The sequence below is a fragment of the Acomys russatus genome, chromosome 5 (genome assembly GCF_903995435.1).
Source record: "Acomys russatus chromosome 5, mAcoRus1.1, whole genome shotgun sequence".
Classification (NCBI taxonomy): Eukaryota; Metazoa; Chordata; class Mammalia; order Rodentia; family Muridae; genus Acomys; species Acomys russatus.
The window spans coordinates 30,675,934-30,682,109 of record NC_067141.1 but is presented as its reverse complement, the minus strand read 5'-3'; the positions used below and the strand labels follow the sequence as shown (position 1 = coordinate 30,682,109).

Here is a 6,176-nt window from a genome sequence, read left to right as displayed (position 1 = left end):
AGTGTGTTAAGACAAAAACAAAACCAACATTTCCAAGTTTCAGCTGGACTCCTGGTTCTGTCTCCCCAGCACTTTGCCCAGGTTCCCGGTGGCTCCTGACTCAAGCCCCTCTTGTGAGTCTGTAGCTGCTCTGCATTAAAGGGAAAGAGAGGCACTTAAGAGTCAGACTGAGCTTGAAGCTGCCTCTCCTAACTCCCCTGGGAATGTTATCATCTATGAAAACCTTCTAGAACACTGAAGATTAAATGAAAATGAAGAAAAACTTGGTGTGTCATAAGGATTCTCTGGACAATTTCAGAAACGATAGCCAGTCCCCAGTGTGAGGACAAGTATGCATTTATAAACCTTGAAAGCCTCAATATGCAGTACTTGCTGAGTCAGCAGGAAGCATTTTGTTGAGAGGCAATACTCATTTGCTAGTGCTGCCCCAAAAAATATGCCTCAGGCTGGATAACTTAATTATCAGAAATGTATTTTCTCAGAGAGAAAATATTTTCTAGAGACTGGAATTCCAACATCAAGAGATGAGGGGGTTGGTTTTTTGGGGTGTTTTGTGTTTGGGGGATTTTTGGGGTTTTGTTTTGTTTTGTTTTTCTTGTTTCTGGTCAATTGGTTGGTTGGGGGCTTTGGAGAGTCCTTGTTTGTTTTTGTTTTTGTTTTGAAATCTCTCTGTATAGCCCAAGCTGACCTTTAAATTCTCAATCGTTCAACCTCAGCTTCCCAAGTGCGTAAGATAGCCTCCCAAAGGCCTATAGATATGTACCACCATGCCTGGCCAGCTAATGTGAGACTCTCTAAACACAAAGAGCCCTCTTCTTACAGGGACACGAGTCACATGAACTGGGATTTCTGCAGCCCCACAACACCCTCATTTAAAACTCATCACTCCTTTAGTGGCCCTTTCCCCTTATGTGGTCACAGTCTGAGTTAACGGGGAAGGGGCTTGAGGTCCACCCTAAAAACTGGAGAAGTAACGGGAGACAACGCAGAAACCACGATAGAGGTTGAAGAGGAAGAGACACTTTGGAGAAAGTAAGTCACTAGATCCCTGGGGTTGGGGGCAAGGGGATGGGAGCAGAGAAGCCAAATCTGACCTTGAGCTTGTCCCTTCTGCCAGGCACAAGGGAGGTGCCCTGGTTAACAGACCGCTGGGTACTCCACTGTAACTGCTTGGGCTGAGCAGCTGTGGTCCTGGGATACCTAGTGGGAAACCCCTTTGTTTAAAATCACCATATGTATTTTTGTTTTCAGACCTTGGTTCTGGTGAAATCCACTAGTGTTCCCTACGTGGAGACCACAAATGGTTCTTGCTAGTGCCTCACACATTACTAACAAAATGAGCGAGTAATTGTCCAGAAGAGAGTGGCCATCTGCTGTGTGAGCACTTCTATGCCACAAGAGGGCAGCAAACTACAACACATGGGCGGCTTTTAGGAGCTCAAGCGCTGTCTGGCTCAGATTAGCCTACCCTACCCAGAACATTTAGAACCGACAGGGTTCCTAATCACAACCAAACACCACAATTTATTTTAGAACAGAGCTGTCCAACACCCAGGGTGTTGGACCCTGGCCATCAGGGTCCAACGGTCAAGCTACCCAGCCCCTGCCTTTCAACCAGAAAGACAGGTAAATTGCCATTTGGACACTACTGGCCAGAGTGCTGGGATAATTAGGACCAGGAGAAGACCAGAACCTGAGCAACTGTACAACAAGAGATAAATGTCCCAGATGTCAGAGAAAAGGCCCAGGTAAGGAAGGGCTCTTACCCTGTAGCTACTGCTAGGGAAATGGTTTCATTTTGTGTTTTCAAATAAGCTCTCTGACTTGATCCTATTCCTGTCTGGGGAAATGGAGGGTGAAGGGCACCTGACAGGGTCCCTCCTCCCAGCTCTCCCATCAGTCAGCTTTGCACAAAATCCTCACTGTGTTTGGATGCTGTGGCTATTCTAGGGCAACAGGGAGTGACCCCAGGAAGACACAGGTGGCCTGCTCCCTGGGAGGAATGAGGGTCAACAGAAATCCGAGGCAACCCCAGGTCAGGAACAGGGCGGGGAGGATGTTTGGGCCACGGGTAGGACCGGGACAATGGGTGCCATTTGTGTGACTCTTCCGAAGCATAGGTGCCACATGCAGACATCCAGAAGAGTTGGGCCACAGTGAGTTCTGTCTCCTGAGAGACAGGAAACTCCGGGGCCATCCAGACCTGGTGGAAAATGATCTTTTGAAAAGCCAGAGATTAATTAGAGTGTCCCTGGGGCATGTTAAACCTACATTTATGTCGACTTTCCCACTCACGCATTCTGTGGCTCGGACCCAAATGTCATCCAGATCTAGGGGCAACCCAAAAGCACTCTGGGTCAGAGGTTTGGGAAACCGATCCTTCAAATTCTGTTTTTTTCTCAACATTAAAATGAAATTGGGTTTTCCAGAGCCAAGGTCCTGAGTTCTGTACAGAATCTAGAATGTGCTGATAACTGCCCAGTAGTAGGACTCAGGTGTGATTGGACTGATTTTAAAAAAGAAAGAAAAGCAATGTGGACGAGAACTTACCCGATATCATTTCTGAGTTAACGCCCACTGTGCAATCACCAGCACTTTGTAGATTCTGTACAGAACCCAGGAGCTTGGGCTCTGAGTTATAACTTGGTGCCAAGAAGAAGAGGTTGGATGCAGGTACCATGGCACACACCTATATTCCCAGCGCTTGAGATGCTGAGGCAGCAGGCTCAGGAGTTTCAGCCACATACCGAGTTTGAGGCCAGCCTGGGCTATGTGAGACTTTGTCCAATAAAAACAATAGATTGAGTCTTCTCCTCCTTGAGAGCAAATTCAGTGGTCACCACTTAGTACCTGGGTCAAGTCCTGGATTCCTGTCTTAAAGGTCAGCCATCTTTCACTAAATACTTTCAAGAGAAAAATAACCTTTGACTCTGAGCATGGTGGCACATGTGTAGTCTCAGCTACTTGGAGGGCTGAGGCAAGAGATTTATTTGAGGCCAGGAGCTCAAGGCTGTCCTGGATAGCACAGCAAATTCTATCTCAGCAAAACAGTAAGCTTTCATGCAACAAGCACAGTGTGTGAGCTGCAGACATTTTTTAATGAGTAAAATAAAAAACAGTAACAGCTGGAAAGGTGGCTCAGTGGGAAAGAGCTTGGTGTATAAGCAAGAGTTACTGAGTTCTCATCTCCCTCGCCTGACAGGATCCCAAGGGCCTCAACCTGACACGATCCCAAGGGCCTCAACCTGACAGGATCCCAAGGGCCTCAACCTGACAGAATCCCAAGAGCCTTTGGCAACCAGTCTAGCCAAAATGGCAAAGTCCACGGTCAATGAGAGACCCTGCCTAAAAAATCAAGGTGGAAAGTAATGGGACAAAGCAGTCAGTATCAACACCCATACTTAAACACAGGTACACACACTTTTCCCACATAATTTTCCCAAAATGAGACCATACATACATGCTACAAGTAACTTTTCAAAAATCATGTCTTTGAATGTTTTACATATGTGTATGTATTCACATGTGCCTGCTGCCCACAGAAGCCAGAAAAGAGAGTCAGCTCCCATGGAATTGTAGTTACATACAGTTGTGAGTTGCCACGTGGCTGCTGGGAACTGAACCCAGATCTTCAGCAAGAGTAGCCTGTGCTCTTAACCATGGAGCCATCTCTCCAGCCCCATGAAGCTCAGTCAGGGTTCTCTACCTTTCTGTCAATGAATGGTCCCATAGTGTTCTGTCCTCATTTAAATATCTCCATTTTCCTTTTTTTTTTTAAGTTAGAAAATAACTTCATTTGCTCTGAGAAGCAGGCCAGTGTCCCCTCAGAACTTCTGAAACTGCTTCTTGGTGCCAGCAACCTTGGTGATCTTGAGCACATTGAACCGAACAGTCTTGCTCAGGGGCCTGCACTCTCCCACGGTGACGATGTCGCCGCTGAACGGGGACAGGTGCACAGACATGTTCTTGTGGCGCTTCTCAAAACGATTGTACTTTCGAATGTAATGGAAGTAGTACCGGCAGACGACAATGGTCCTCTGCATCTTCATCTTTGTCACGACACCAGACAGGATCCGACCTCAGATGGAGACGTTACCTGTGACGGTGCATTTCTTGTCTATATAGGTGCCCTCAATGGCCTCCTTGGGCGTCTTGAAGCCTAGACCGATGTTTTTGTAGTACCGAGGGAGTTTTTCCTTGCCGGTTTCTCCCAGCAAAACACATCTCTTGTTTAAGCCGGCGTGGTGGCTCATGCCTATAATCCCAGCACTTGGGAGGCAGAGGCAGGTGGATCGCTATGAGTTTGAGGCCAGCCTGGTCTACAAAGCGGGTCCAGGACAGCCAAGGGTACACAGAGAGACCCTGTCTCGAAAAACCAAAAAAAACAAACAAAAAAAAAAAAACAAAAACACGTCTCTTGTTTTAAAAGATTGTAGGTTGCTTTTGATAAGCAAGCTCCATCTGAATGTTCGCCATCTTCCCGGCAGCCTGAGAAAAAGAGAGCTAGGCCAACTTCCGGGCTTCCTTATTCTCTACGCGAAGTCTGGAGTGGCATTTCCATCTTTCTTTACAGTGGGGTTATCCAATTTCAACTCCATTTTTTTAACTATCACAGACATAGAATCCTGTGCCTGCAGTGTGATAGTTGCTTGGTGGGTTACATTGCCTTGGGTAATTGAGGGAAATCTGTGCCTTAGGACCACAGCCCAGGGGTGCTTGCTGGCTATGTGCCAAGTAGACCAACCTCAACACAAATGCCTGCTTCCTTGTACCCGAGAAGCTGACCAACACTGAACTATGTGATGGATCCTGGGCAGAAGGCTGGAAAGAGAAGCGTGGGTTGTGCCAGAGCACAGGGCCCCACCCAGAGTGAGGCAGAGGGTGATTTAGGGTGTGAGGTGAGCAGGTGAGAGTGGGTTCACCCTGTGCAGCTACCAGGAAAGGACTCACCCACCCTCCTTCCTCCCCAGGTCACTTCCTGTCCTACAAAAGGGTCTGTTTGCTGTTCTTCCTAGCTCCTCTCACCTCCAACCTTTCCCAGGGCCCTCAAGCCCCAACACAATAGCCAGGCCACCCCAGTGCATTGAAACCAGTGCAGCTGTAACCTCACACTCCAAACCCAGGAATATTTACCTTGGGCTAAGGCTCCAGTAGTTCCACTGGCCTTCAAGCACGGCCGAGCACTCCCTGCCCTGTGCAGATCCCCTGGGGACTCAAACTCCTGAACTCCCAGCCTTCTAGTCAGAAACCAAGTATTTAATCTTAAAAGCAAGAAAAAAAAAAAAAAAATAAGGCCACGTTTTTCCTTCCTCTGGGCTTGTCCAGGCCCCTCCTCTGCACCCACTGAGAGAGGTGTGGGCCCCACATACCTTCGGGCTGACTTCACCCTGATCCAGCCTGTCTGTCCGGAGCGTCCCCAGGCCTGGCCATTTCATCTTATCTCTAGCATAGATCATGCAGATAGCACAGCACAGATGCTTTCTGACTAAAACATGTGCCACATTCCCAAGCCCTTTCCCACCCTGTCCCTGCGGTAGTACAAATTCCAACATACTTGCTGTCTTACTCTCAAGCAGAAAGGGTCAAGACCTGGGGTGGGTCACTATGACTTGGGTAAAGAGCCCCTATCCCCACCCCTGGCCCCAACCCCACCTCTAAATTCCCAGCTGGGATGGAACTTGAAAGTGGGCTGCAGAGACTGGCTGCCCAGCTTGTGGGTGCAGCTCCTCTGCTTTCACGCACCTCCCGAGTGTGCAGAAGAATAAACCAACATCCCGAGCCACCCTTCAGTGGCCTCCCGGGCAGGGGCTTCGTTGTATTTGAGAATATTGAGAACATCAGGCCTGCTTCCTATCTCTAACCACTACTGTTCTATGCCACCCCTCCGCCGATGGCCAGTCCCAGACCCAGCGCCTCCAGGGACTGCTAGACCAGGGAAGGCACTAGTGTCCCACTACAGTATGCAGAACAATCTTCTCCCTCTACCCCTCAGCAGGCGTGGGTCTCCCCTGCCCTTCCTTCACCCGGGCGATTCGCAGAACACCATGTCGTCAGCCCCAGGAGAGCTGCCTGCCTTGGAGGCCTAACACACACAGGACCAGACCCTCAGTCCATTTGGTGCTGCCAGGGCTCTGAGACTGTACCACACACAGCCCACCTTCTGAGTCCATCTCTGC

General features: G+C 48.9%; 1 pseudogene; it reads right to left on the bottom strand.

The window, feature by feature from the left end:
- Positions 1-3,824: 3,824 nt before the first annotated feature.
- On the bottom strand, positions 3,825-4,476 carry LOC127190015 (40S ribosomal protein S11-like; annotated as a pseudogene).
- Between the last annotated feature and the right edge of the window lie 1,700 nt (positions 4,477-6,176).